Genomic DNA, 14,102 nt, shown 5'->3' with positions numbered 1-14,102 from the left:
GGGGGGGGGGGGGCTGGCAAATGAACCCTTCAGGAGCTTGGCGATGTTCAACCTTGGCTCAGTGCAAAATCAAAGCTCCAGGGCGGGGTGGGGGCGAGAGGTACGGGGAGGAAACAGATTCCAGGCGAGGACCTGATCTCCACACTCCCCAGTGCGTTGTTCACAGGAACCAACGCACCAACACTCTCGCGGCTCTTACTCCGCCCACCCTCCCTCTAGTTCCCAGCAGCTCCTCCCTGGCAGGAGTCAGGACAGATTTCCCCCCCACCCCAAACACTGGGTGGTGGGTGACCACGCAAGAACTCTCCCCATGGGTCGGCAGCTTTCAGTTTTAGGAAGAAGAGTTGGTTTCTTTTAAGCTTTGTTTACAATATACTTAAAACAAGTCAAAAAAGGGGATAGAGAAGAAAAGGTGGTTTTGCATGGTATTCGACTTTTATGTTTTTCATATTTGAGTAATATTTATTTCTTCCAAAACTATATCCTATTTTTTTTCCACAAGGGGATTTCTAGAGAAACATTTAGAAACAAAATAAGGTATATTCATGGCACTTTAGGTGATTAGGAAACAAGAGGTTGTCCAAGTGGTTGTCCAAGCTTGAGAGCTTCTCTTTTCTTGGTGTCCAAACTCCTTTGGCAAGTTTAAGGAAAACTTAAAACTTTTTTTTTCTCCCTGTAATAATATATACTCAGTTAAAAACACTTGACTGATATGTTTACACAACCTCATATTTCCCAATCACTTACCTAGATTTTCACTTTATCAACCAGAATATTCCACTGTCCTATTAAATCTAAGTTAGAACTATTAAATAAACATTACTTTCAATGTTCTCATAGAGGCAGGACAATATAATAGTGATTCTTAATACTATGGAAGGCAGGGCCACGTCAGAATAATTTAAGAGGTGTTTTTTGTTTTTGGTTTTTAATCTTTACGGTACCCGGTCCTCCTCCCCGCATACATCACCTGCTCCATTAAGGCTTTGATGCTTTGCTCAAAGGCTACTTGGACATCTCATTGGAATATAACCCCCACTGCGAATCATTACTAATGAATCTAGTTAAGGAATATGTTCCTGAACTCTGTTGAGGCTGGAAGAGGGTAGGAAACCACCAAAATAAAAGAAAGAGCACACGTTTTATAGTCAAACATACCTAGTTTTAGACCTTGGATCTTGACAGTAGAGTCAAGGACTAGGAAGCATCATGTTTATTTAACAAACCTCTTGCCGTGTGATGATGGGCAGAGTCCTTATTCTTCCCTGATCCCCAGTTTCCTCATTAGTAAGAATTGGTAAAATAATACACAACTCATAAAATAGTTGTAAAAATTGAATTAAGAAATTTATTTAAAACTCATAGCACAGAACTTGGAAATAGTTGTTAAAATTGAATGAAAAAAAATTTTTGAAGCTCATAGCACAGAACCTGGAACGTGGATAGGCACTCTTAAAACATGACTTCCCTTTGAGCTAGATCTCAAATAGTCATTTAATCCTGTCTTCTACTCTTCCCAAGTGAACACACGTAAACAGAAAAATTTTCAAAAGATAACTTTATTGCCAGGCAACACTACACATGATAGAAAAGATTTGCACTGGGTAGTTTTCTGAGGGGGAAAGAGTCAAAGTCAAAATTTTTAAGTGCTAGAAAGAGGAGAATTGTTATAATGGTAACTGATGATTAAATAATGATTGAAAATGAGCTCAAAGGGTAGGCCAAACGAATCCATAGGTCTGTACCTATTCGTTAGACAAGTCTCATCGTTCTTTGGCCTAGAAAAAATCTTCGCTTACATTCAGTGTCTGACTTAGCGAGGTTACTAAGATCATGGTTCCTCCAGAGCATTAGTGTTAGAACAGTTGATGTGAAGTACAGCATTCAGCAAGTAATACTATAAATCCAAAGTTGTCACGTTACAGTCCCCCTCTTCCTATGCAGGAGTCCCCTTAGTAATGCAGAACGAGGTGCTCATCCATCTTCTAGGCAACAAAACACATACACCCGGAGTCCAGCTGCTATGAATCAGTGCAATTAGTCACAACGAATGGAAAGAACACTATCAGCCGAAGTTGTGTATTAACTAAGATAAAACCTATATGAAAGAATGGTCACATATTAAACAGAAATTTCTCTAAAATATTGTGTTTACTGAATCTCCTTCAGTGCTCCTTATTTGAAAAGACTTTTGGCTGAAAAGTGTTACTTTCTCTAACTCACCAACCCATCACCCTTTCCCAAACATGTGGTTCAGTATAATCTTTGCCGTAATTTGCATGTTACGTAACTGTTGCATTTATCTTCCTTCATAAAAAATTTCAAAATTTATAGAATTCCTTTAGCCTCCTCCCCTCTTCAAGGGGGAATGCTGACTTGAACATATGTCCCCCATAGAGATGAGCTCTTCGCAATCAGAAAACATATCTTCATCTTTGCATTGCCAGCACTAAAACCACATCAGTCACATTGAATGAAGGCAGCTACATAGATGTTGGTTCCTGCTACTGGATTTGGTTGGGTCTTGAAAGAATGGAAATGTTTGGAATAACCAATGTGGAAATGGAAAAGAAAGCTAATCAGGACAAGTCACTGAGCAGTATGAGTTGATGTTTGAGACCACTCTTAGATTTTCTTCCTAGGATTTTACAATGTAAATTGCAGAAAAATAAAATTGTCCTGGGGGGCTTTCTATAAAGAAAAAAATTAAATCACATGATTTGTTAATTCTCATTAATATTTTGATTTTGTCTCTTTTGAACTCTTCAGATATGATTTTCTGTCAAGATGGACAGTAGACAGATGACATGTTATCAAGTAATGGAAGCATTTAATTATACTTTAATCCAGATGCCCTATATGTCAAAATCCTCTCAACTTTCTCGAATGCTTTATTATGCCCCAAATAAATCTGTGTCCCAGATAACACTAAGTATGGAAAGAAAAGCTGATGTTAGTACTTTCTCAGTGAATAGTTAGAAAAGACAGACACAGGTAGGTAAGAAGAGATGCAAGTCCTGAAGTTTCAAAAAATGTTTTGAATAAAATTAATGGTGACACTGCATGGACATAACCAGCTCCTATGGGTTTCCACTTCTCATTGATTTGCAGAGATTTAAGAATAAAGACCTCAGAGCCAGAGGATCTAGGCTAAAATGATAGCTTTGGAAATATATAATGGATGAGACTCTGGGAAAGAAAGAAACCCTTCATAATATTAGTTCTTACCTTCCAGTGTCAATATGAGAGCTAAGTGATGCAGTATGTTTAAAGTGATGTGAGGATTACATCACAGATTTTAAGTCCACCATGAAATTTACTTGCTCCAGGAGAAGACTCTTATGGAGTTTGAGCAATTAAACCCTTGGGTCCCTCAGCCATCCAAACTACTTATATTTTGTGATACTACCATTTTAAGAGATAGTGTCCAGGTCCTATGACTCTTCTGTCTGAAATGCCATGTGACTTTCTACCAGCTCCCTTTTGTCAACACTCGTCCCATGGCCTCACTTAACATCAAGAGAAGGGATCTAAGAATTATAAGCGCACATGAATGTTTAGTGAACAGTGAAAGTCTCTGACACTGCTACTTGATTTTGTATGACCTTGACAAGTTAGAATCTTTCCAATCTCAATTGTTTATCTGTGATCTGAAGACTGAAACAAGTGAGTTCCACATATATTTATGGAGGAGGATTGTATTGGCTTCACTCCATACTATTCAATGAGCTTGTACAAGCTTCTGAACTTTCCTCTGCCTCATTTCTCTCTCACTCGTGCAGCAATAATACTTTGGGGTTAAATAAGATTTCATTGTTTTAGTACTCTTTCTTGGATCAGAGTAAGTGCTCAAAAATTGCTAGCTCTCTCCGTGATTATTGTATAATTTTAACATAATTGGTATTATTCACAGGTAGGTTCAATTGTAGCAAAATAATAAAAGTAATATAAAATGCATCTGACCCTATCTTACTTTATAAAAGCTCTCAGTACTTCTAAAATATTTGTTTGTTCTCCCCCACTGAGATTTGTTATTTGAAGCAGATAATGAGTTTCTATATTTTATAATGGCCTTTTCTTTAATAGTTTAAGTATTCTTAACCTAGTAAGTGTGCAAAAAAATGTGTGTTGCCTGACTTCCGGGCAACATAATAAGGCTGGATATGGATATGACAAAATTGGGAGACAATAAAGTTCTTTGTACTTTTACTAAGTTTGATTGTATCTGGACAGCTAGTGAAATGACAGACTGAGCAGTAAAATCTGTGTTCAGGAAGTTAGCTAACACCTTATTATGGTGCCAAAATGTGGGTTTAAATTTCAGCGGCTGAATATTTCAGGTGTACTTAATGTGTTGCAAGTCAAAAGAGCAGAAGGGAACCATCATGGGAAGAAAAGCTCTTTTGCTTCTGATCATGGGGGTCTTCGTGGCATATTATACTTATATATCTCTCCCAGAGAATATTGAAGAGCCATGGAAACTACTGTGTATGACCACATCTATGAAAACTAATAGATGTGGTAAGTATAGAGTTTTATGGTCTCTGAATATTTAACATTTTAATCAGGAGAAAATATTTGTATTGTTATTTTAAACATTTTTACTGTCTTGGAAATTTTGTTCTTAAAGCTTGCTGCAGATGTTAAAAATATATATATTTTTTAACTATTCCTTAATGCAGACCCCTAACAGAATGAATATGGAAGAAGTAGTCAAGTAGCTTTAATTTTAAATATTAAAAGACAAAAAAATCTTTTAAATATTAAAAGACAGGAAGACAAAAGTTCTTATTCTGAGCTTCATGGCATGGATGCTGTCACAATGAAGCACTTTTTTGTTGTTGTTTTTAAGTAAGAACTTAGAAATGGTAGCATTGAACAGCAGCGCGGTGATGAGTTACAGAATTCTGTGCAATAGTCTTGAATTCAGACACGAAAATGCATTCATGTTGAAATATTTGTAAACAAGTCAGCTGGTAAAAAGCCAAGGGAAACCAGATGCACATGACTTCCGGCTGTATGAGGGTGAGCTACCAAGGTGAGGAGGCAGCTGGTTGGCTGGCTGCCCCCACCATGCCCCCGCTGCCCCTCGAAGACCTGTGGTTCTTTTCTAACAAGGCTCGTTATGCGAAATTGAAACCATTTTTTATCTCCTTTAGACATCTCTGTAGTAAGTTGCCTTCTATGGCAAAAAACAAAAAATAAAACCTAAAATAAAATAACAGTAATTCAAGGACAGTTAGTCTGGGTATTAACCCTTTGGCTCATTACCTCTTTCCTTGCATTTTTTCAAGGTGTTTTTTTTAGGTCTCTTCTGGAATTGAATGTGGCTCTGAATAAGTGCAATGCATATCTTATTTTCATTTTCTTATTAGTGATTTGATCATTTGTAGTAATTTTATTTGCACGTATATTTTTGGATTTGGGTCCGTTTCACTGGAACAGAGCTTCAAATCTCATTTCTTGTAAATTATTCTTGAATAAATTTAATTCAATATTAATTTAATTTAATATTTTAAATTTAAAAATATTTATTTTGGAAAAAAATTTAAAAATAAAATATTTTTGTTCATAGTTTTGTTTTCCCTTATTATTTAGATTAATTACATGTGTATATATACTTACATATACATGTTTAAATACACATACGGTCCTCTTTGTATGTCTCTAAAACGATGTCACTTTCTCTCCAAGTACTTTTTAATCTTTTTTCTACATTTTTCCTTCCTTTGTTTCCCTCATTTTTATTATATATAATACCTTTAGTTTCTTTGAATTTGGTGTTTATTTCTGAAATTATTTTTCTTTTATTAAAATATTCTTTTTCTAATTTCTACCAGTGCCGGTTTTCAGTCACTCCTTCTTTTTGACTAGTGATCACCTCCAAATATCTGTCTATATCTTCCATGAATCTGTTCATTTCTCCTTTGTGATATTTCTTCTTATGTTATTTTTAAAATCCGTTCCGTGATATTGTGTAATATATTTCACCCACTTTGTAGCAACGTGTTTCTACTTTGTTTTCTTCATTTTCTTCATGTGTCGGAAAGTGTTATTTTTCTTATAGTACCTAGTACCTTACATGAATATCATATATACAACTTTTGTATTATTTCTATTTGACTGAATGGCTTTTCCTGAACAAACTATTATTACAAGGGTGTCCTGAGGAATAGAGTTAGGGTCAATATATATTTTTTTCTTTCAGTTTCTGCGCTAAGTCACAAAATTGTTACAATTTATACATATATATTTATACTCTCAAGAATGAGTCTTACCAAATCAAAGACTCTCACAAGTAGGATTAAAACATAATAAGGCTTGACTCTGGGAGAAGTAAAGAAACTCAGAAACTACCCAGGAAGATTCAGAGGTAATTGGTATCTTCGTGATCATTTATTTGTTATTTTCTTTCTTGTTCTGTGTGGCTTTCTACAGAAGAAAAATGTAGATTTACCTTAAAGCCTTCACTCCTTTTTTTAAGAAACAAAATTGAATTTATTTATTCAATACATCAAGTTACCATATAATATGACATCTTTCCAAACCTCTGTAAAGTCCATCACACATTGATGAAGTCACCAGTTTTTTGCCAATCCTCCTTTCCTCCCCCCAAAAGAAAAAAAACCCCTACAATTTCTTGCTTGAATTTAATGCCATCTGGTTCTATTTTGTGCTTCGCCAATCAATTTGAACGTAAGATAAAGAGCAGTAATTCACACTTTTGATAATTCAGTGATGAAGATAAATGGAAGTCACGGAATACAATCACCTGTCGACTTGTTTGTGGTGCCGCATTATCTCCTAGAATAGAAATATCGAATATAGTTACTAAATGCCAACTCTAATAGATTGCTCAGCATTACTTGAAAGGACTAAGAGGGTGCATCCAGTCTTGGTAAGAAATAGCATTGTAGTCAAATAACATAACACTGTCAGACCCGTCCTGGGTTTGGATTATAAGCATTTGTGAAAAGTGTTTTCCACCACAATACCAGAACGTAAGGTTTTCTTTAGTTGCATTGAGACAATTTTTTTTAGAATATGTGAAAATTGTTTTTTTTTATTATTTTGTTCAGTTAGCCAACATATAGTACATCATTAGTTTTTGATGTCATGTTCAACGATTCATTGGTTGCATATAACACCCAGTGCTCATCTCAACACGGTTTGAAGCTTCCTAGGTTTGAGGCCATTTAAAAAAAAATACTGGTTTTATCATCTCTGTTCTTTGTTTACACTTGGCCCAGCTTACATCTTTTTGCTACTGCGACCTCAAAGATACACTGGTTGGCCTGTAAAGGGTGACCATTTTGAGGCCCAAGGATCATTTTAGTTTCCAAATTGCCAAATACCTGCACTTCCTAGGCAAAACCCTAACTTGGGTGCAGTCAAAGGCATAAGTATGGTTTCTTAATTTTGAATGCTCAGAAATTCAATTTTATTATTTTGCCTTTAGGGGCTAGGTGTCCGTATGACAGATTAAGATACAAGACATAATTTTGTACATAAATTTAGGGATATAAATTCCAGAGGTGGTCAGAATTTTCCCTCTTTATTATTTGGTATTTCAAATTTACATAAAAAATTCCCTTTAGGGTATAGAGTTAGTATAAAGAGAGTAAGTGATCTGAGAAGATACATCCACTAAGCAATTGCTCTAATTCATCACAGTTCACTAAAGGAAAGACAAACAAACTGTAAAATCGTTGTGATTCAATTCAGTTCGTTATTTTTAACACACTGGTAACTTCTTAGTCTTTTGTTATATATTTACCACACTTCCTAGTAGGATCCAAAGTTTGTGAGATTATAAAGTCATTTTACAAAATTTTATACTTAGTACTGTCTTACACAACATGTTACAATTACTATTTTCATAACTAAATTCTTATCTTTAATTTGTATAACGTAGACCATTTTCTATCATTTAAAAAATACTTACTTGAACTAATCAGTCTCATTTTTGCAGATGAACTACTTGAGTCCAGTGATTTATGTTTTAAAAGAGGGCCTTATATTTTGTGTACTTAACTTTGATTTAAACCGGAGGGCCAACTAAATTAGCATATTTAGAAGCAATTACTTCTATGACACCTACTTTATGTCGTAAGTTGTAGAAATTTTAGATTTGTTAAAATTAAGTAAATACATGTTTATGATCTATTACTTTTCTATGTTGACATTGAAAATCAGCAGGCCTGATATGTACGTGATTTCTTCAAACATTCTTGTTAATTGGTTGGAGTGCTTGTACAAGAGTCATACCCAACGGAAACACGGAGGATATTATTTAACGCTCTCTAAAAATAATGTAGAAGTAAAGAGGACAGAAGGTGCTCTGCTGGAGGTAGGAGTCTCCACCCCTTGTGTAATTGTAGAGAGGAGCATGTAGGAGACACCCAAGTGCTGGAGACATGGTCAGCATATGTGGAGCTGTGTGTGGGGGGAGTATACCCAGAATATGGAGAAGACATGGAGCATACTCATAGCTAGAATAATTGGTCTCCCAAAGCCTGCCAGGCACGGACTAAGCATTTGCAGTTTACTCCATATGAAGTTCTACCTTTCTGGCTGCAGTTGTAACACGAAGGCAGTCATTTCTTGGAAATGTGTACTTATTGTGAGTCTAACAACTGACATCTCTTTGGGAAAGTTGCTGGGCTCTAGTAATTAGGGGTATTTGCTTGATAGTTGAACACCTACCCAGGTGTAGCATGAGTAGGTTGGGAAATGCAGCTGGCCATGGGATACACCATTCCACTAGACCCTGGGCCAGGCCCAAGGTGACCAGAGAGCTAGGTTTCTGCCTAGTCTCTCATAGGCATGTAATGATGGTCACTAAGGGCCAGCATATTGGCTAGTCAGGAGTGACACCTGGCTCCAGAGTCAGACCTGGGCTTGAGTCCCGTATTCGGCTTACTTACTGCCACGGTAGACGTGAACAGGTATTTTAAGCTCTCCTACCACGATGTACTCAACTGAAAATCTGGGACTATATTACTACATATCAGGTCTTAGTAAGAATTGAATGAGTACAAGAACAAATCTGGCAAAAATTAAAAACAGTAAGTATAGTTCTTACTTATATTATCTCCATACAACTGCCTGTGTTATCACTGGATGTTTCTAATTTTTTAAAGATTTTATTTATTTATTTGACAGAGAGAGAGAGAGAGAGAGCACAAGCAGGGGGAGCAGCAGGGAGAGGGAGAGGGAGAAGCAGGCTCCCTGCTGAGCAGGGAGCTCGATGGATGTGGGGCTCAATCCCAGGACCCTGAGTTCACGACCTGAGCTGAAGGCAGATGCTTAACTGACTGAGCCATTCAGGTGCCCTTGGATGTTTGTAATTTTATAGCCGGATACAATCGTATGAAAAAATTTTCCAGCTGAACATTGGCAATACTGAATAAAATAAATATTGAAAATCATGTTCAAGTCAAATTTCTGTAAAAATACCTATAAGTTTTATAGAGATAGATACAGACATGGATATGGATATGTGAAGACAGATTTGGACTTGGTTAGACATCGATATTAATAACATCTATAACTCTATATAAATAAAGATAGTACAATATATACATGTGAATATATATATTATAAAGTTGCTAGTATTTATCAATTTATCTGTCATCAATCTGTTAGTTGATTGCATGCTGTCTTTTATCCTTTTTTTTTTTTTTTGGACTATAACTAACTTCTCAACTTCAGGACAATCTAATAACAATTCCTCAATATATGTCCATATTATAACATTATTGATTTTGGATCAAATTAGTCTGAGACATTAGACTAAGTAAAACAGGACAATAACTGGAAATAGCCTTTCAATACATGAATTAGAAAATTATAAATTGATTATAACCAGTTAAATTCCCAGATATTTCACAATGTCTACAATTTACATTTTCTAATATTTTAATAAATTTTCGATCATTATATTTAATGATACATATATATGATATATACCATTTATTTTGTTGTTAGCTAGTTAGAACATATTAAACTGCTTGCTAATACTCTTTTAAAGAAAGAAGAGACCACCATGTTCTGAAAACAGCTCCCCACAATGCAGACTTAACAGAGCTTCCCAATATAATTCAGTGTAATTCAACCATAAAGCCTAAGAAGGCTAGTTAGCTTCTAGATAACTTCTAGGTTTTTATCAATACTTTGTCATTTTTTTCCTTCAGGCTTTTGATCAAATTGTCTTGCCTCTCTTACTAAACCTAAAATTTTTTAAACAATCATGATTCGCCAATCTAACAGATTTAAAAGCACCCGTCAGACACTGTCCTCTTATCGGTCAGTTAGAATTGATCCCCTTCCTCTTCCTACCTCACCACCCTATTCAAGATCTTTCTTCATTCTGCCTTTTATTACAGATTATTTATGTAAATATTCACTTTTACCGATAGTCTGTGAAGGTTGAAAATTCTATTGGGATGCCTGGGTGGCTCAGTTGGTTAATCGTCTGCCTTCAGCTCAGGTCATGATCTTAGGGTCCTGGGATCGAGTCCCACACTGGGCTTCTTGCTCAGTGGGGAGCCTGCTTCTCCCTCTCCCTCTCCCTCTCCCTCTCCCTCTCCCTTTGTCTCCCTCTCCTTCTACTTGCTGCTCCCCTTGCTTGTGCGCTCTCTCTCTCCCTGACAAATAGATAAATAAAATCTTTAAAAAAATTGTATCCCAGACATCTTGCATCAGTGTATATTCTAGCACTGTGCTTTGCACACACTGACCATGCAGTGTATTTTGTGAAGTCATATCACGTTCTCTTGCACTGAAGAAGCTTGCACTCCAGGGACTCCCCTGATGTGGGCCTGAGCCCCTCCTGCACAGATGTCACTGGTATCCTGACTCCTCTCTGCTTTCTTCCCTAAGGAATCCCAGAGGGATTATTGCTCCCAGAACTTTTAAAGGGGACTCCCCTTGGTGAATTTGTCAATCCAATAAACATTCAGGTTAGAAGTAATTTTGATGTATTTTTTCTTAAAACCCAGGAAGGCTGCAAAAAGTACAGTTTGAGAATTCAATTAGGAGTCTGTAAAAAATGGGAAACTTAAAAAATGAACAACAACAAGAGAGTAAAGTGGTAGATTTTGTGAGAGCTGAAATGTGAAAGTGTGGTTATTTTAATGACTATTTCTCTGATGCCAGTTTAGTTTTGGTGAATCTGGAGTCTTTGAAGGATACGTAGGCAGGAACTATGCATAAAGGAAGAAACTAGAGGTACAGTTACTGCAATTAGGGTGAAAGAAGGAGTATGAGAGCATAGAAAAATCCCAGGTCCTAAAGGAAATCTGAACATAAAGGAAACAGACTTTGCTGGATGGGTGTGTGTGTGTGTGTGTGTGTGTGTGTGTGGTGTATATATACTCATAGATACAGTTGTATACGTATTTTTACTCATATACACAGCCATATATATATACTCGTATATAAACACACACCATACATATGATTAAATACAAATATATTTCTATTTTAGTAACACATGTTTCTTAAGTAGAGGAAAACATGAGCAAGTTGTAAGACAAAAGTGGTGCAGATGACTAGTGAAGGAGTAAGGCGTTCTCACTGGGAATTTGTACAAAACGTTATCAGTGCTTAAAAGCAAGCCAGGATCATTATCGCAGAGAGGGCAAGAGGACAAGGAATGGATCTGATCAAAATCATAAGTTCCTGAACTCCTAACAAGGCTTGCCACAACCTCCCTACCACAGCCCCTAGTTGCCCCCAAGCCTTTGCTCACCATTGGTTCTGCTCTGGGACAGAGCAGTTTGCAGTGCTTCCTGGACCAGATATGGAGACTCTCTTGTCTTTAGTTCTCACTACAATCCAGCAGGCTGAGTATTAGGCTTACTTGATAAATAATTGGGAATATTTTGCTACCTTAATCTGAAGTGAGTCACTGAGCATTTTGCCCCATTTTTAGTGGTGACGGTACAAACATAGCAACCTTTTTTCACTTTGTAGACAATATCCAAGAAGCCCCAGACTTCTGAACACCCAGAAACCAAAGGAGCAAGTCCCTAAATTTCCATGAGGTTTCCTATGTATCCTTCATCACATATATGATTTACCAAGGCATGCATAGTATTTGCTATTTCCCCATCACCAGATCTATAAGCTTGATGACCCAGTGTTGTGGACCAGTATGATGTCCTGTGACATACAGAGATCAGATTATGGGGGGAGCAGGACAGTTCCTATAGACTCAAAGCAAGACAGTGATGGTGTGCTGCTTTCCTTGCTAACTGGTGGAGAAGGTGACAGGCTCAAATGCATAGCCGTGTACTAGAAGCCGGGAGCTGTGTTAATTTGTTCCATTCAAGACATCATATCTGGAGTAGCAGCTGCAATTGGAGTTATGACCTGATTAAGATAATGCTGTCTTTCTCAAACATTCATCTGTCCTCTGTAGAAGTCATATAGTTGATACACCCTTTGACAAAACAAAAGTAGGCCCTAGTTAAAGTGATAAAATCGGATTTTAATCAGTAATATGTTATTGCAATAAGGAGTGGGTCAGCATGATTTGAACTCAACTTCAGTTTGTACAGAGGTGAATGGATGTTTTAAAGGGAGAAGGGGAGTAGGGAAGGGAGCAAGGGAAGGCTCAGGAGTCAGGAAATGAGAAGTGAAAAGGGGTTGATTATTATACATGCATTTAGGCCCACTGGCAATTATGGAAGTTTGGATTCTATTCTCTCAGTTCTTCCTAATGATTACATTCCCAAGGAATGGCTTTCAGGTCCTTGAGAAAGACACTCCTAAATTGTAGGAGATACACAGACATTTCAAAGAGACAGGGAAAGGATTCATTGTTGTAAGCCTTTTTTAGTAAGTACTCTCAGGAAGGATGATCTGGGGCTTATCTGTCAGGTGTTGGCTGGAATAAGCAGTATATTTTTGCCATAGCATTGAGCTTCCTCAGGCAGGCACTTCAAGGAGATCTAGGGTCATCCTAGGGATGCACCTTGAGCCTGACCTCGTTAATATTTTAAGTATGCTAATGTGGAGGAAAGGGGGTAGGTGAAGTCATTTGTGCTGAGTCTCCAGAGTTTTTATAGGACAAGGTTGAGGCCCAGTTGAGAAGGGGACTGAGAGGAGTCTGACTAATGTTTAGTCAAAGAGAGAATCTTTGTCATTTTAAGACTTGCAACAAAAATTATCACCTCTAAATTTTTCAAATTTTTTGATTGCTGCACAAATCTTTGTGATTCCCTGGGATTTATCATTGCTTTTTTTTTTTTACTATTTCTGTAGGGAGGAGCAGTTTCAGGTGTTTCTACATGGCCCTAACTTCCATAAGGTCTCTCGACTAATGGAATAAGGAGCCAAATTAAGGACACCGTCAGTTGCCAATTACGTCTATTTCAACTATCCATTGAGAGAAACTGGGGAAATAAACACAGTTACAGATATTTACATCCTTAGACCCATTTTAATTGGGAATCAATCTAAAACACTATTTCATACATGATGTCCTTAGCTCCCACTCTGCTTGATGGCCATGGTGGCTTTGGAGCCTCTAGCAATTAATATCATTTCAGACCGAGGGCCTAGTATTCTCTTTCCAAAGTCTGGATGTTCCCCTTTCCCTCAGTATTAACTCATCCCAACCAAAGGTCTTGGTTCTCTTGGGGAATGCTAGGAGGCAGATTACAGTGCATATTTGTAATAGTTTCACATGGGTTTTCCCTGAGGGCACCCTGCCTTTTCTCCATTCAGGGAGTCTGAGTCTGTGAAGTGTCTCAGCTCTGGAAATTGGGTAAGAAACCTTAACAATACGGATTAAGTCATACTTCAGTCAATTGCTCTACCATTGTTTTCAGACCATCTGTCATCGTTTCAGATCTCTGAGATTGGTTCACTGCATCACAGCTGCTCATTTCGTAATTACATAAGCCTTGTATTTGATTGTTTATCACTGCTACTTGGCCTGTAACTTTGGTATTTCATCCTCCCTATTGAAATCACAAGGTCCATGTCGATGTCACAATCTTCCACTGTCATTTCTGGACAGCAGATGACTATCATTTCAAGTATTTTTACTAAGATACTAGAGTTCCATTCATATATATATATATATATAC

This window comes from Ursus maritimus, unplaced genomic scaffold (genome assembly GCF_017311325.1).
Source record: "Ursus maritimus isolate PB19 unplaced genomic scaffold, ASM1731132v1 scaffold_20, whole genome shotgun sequence".
NCBI classification, from domain to species: domain Eukaryota; kingdom Metazoa; phylum Chordata; class Mammalia; order Carnivora; family Ursidae; genus Ursus; species Ursus maritimus.
Note: the sequence above shows the minus strand (reverse complement) of the source record.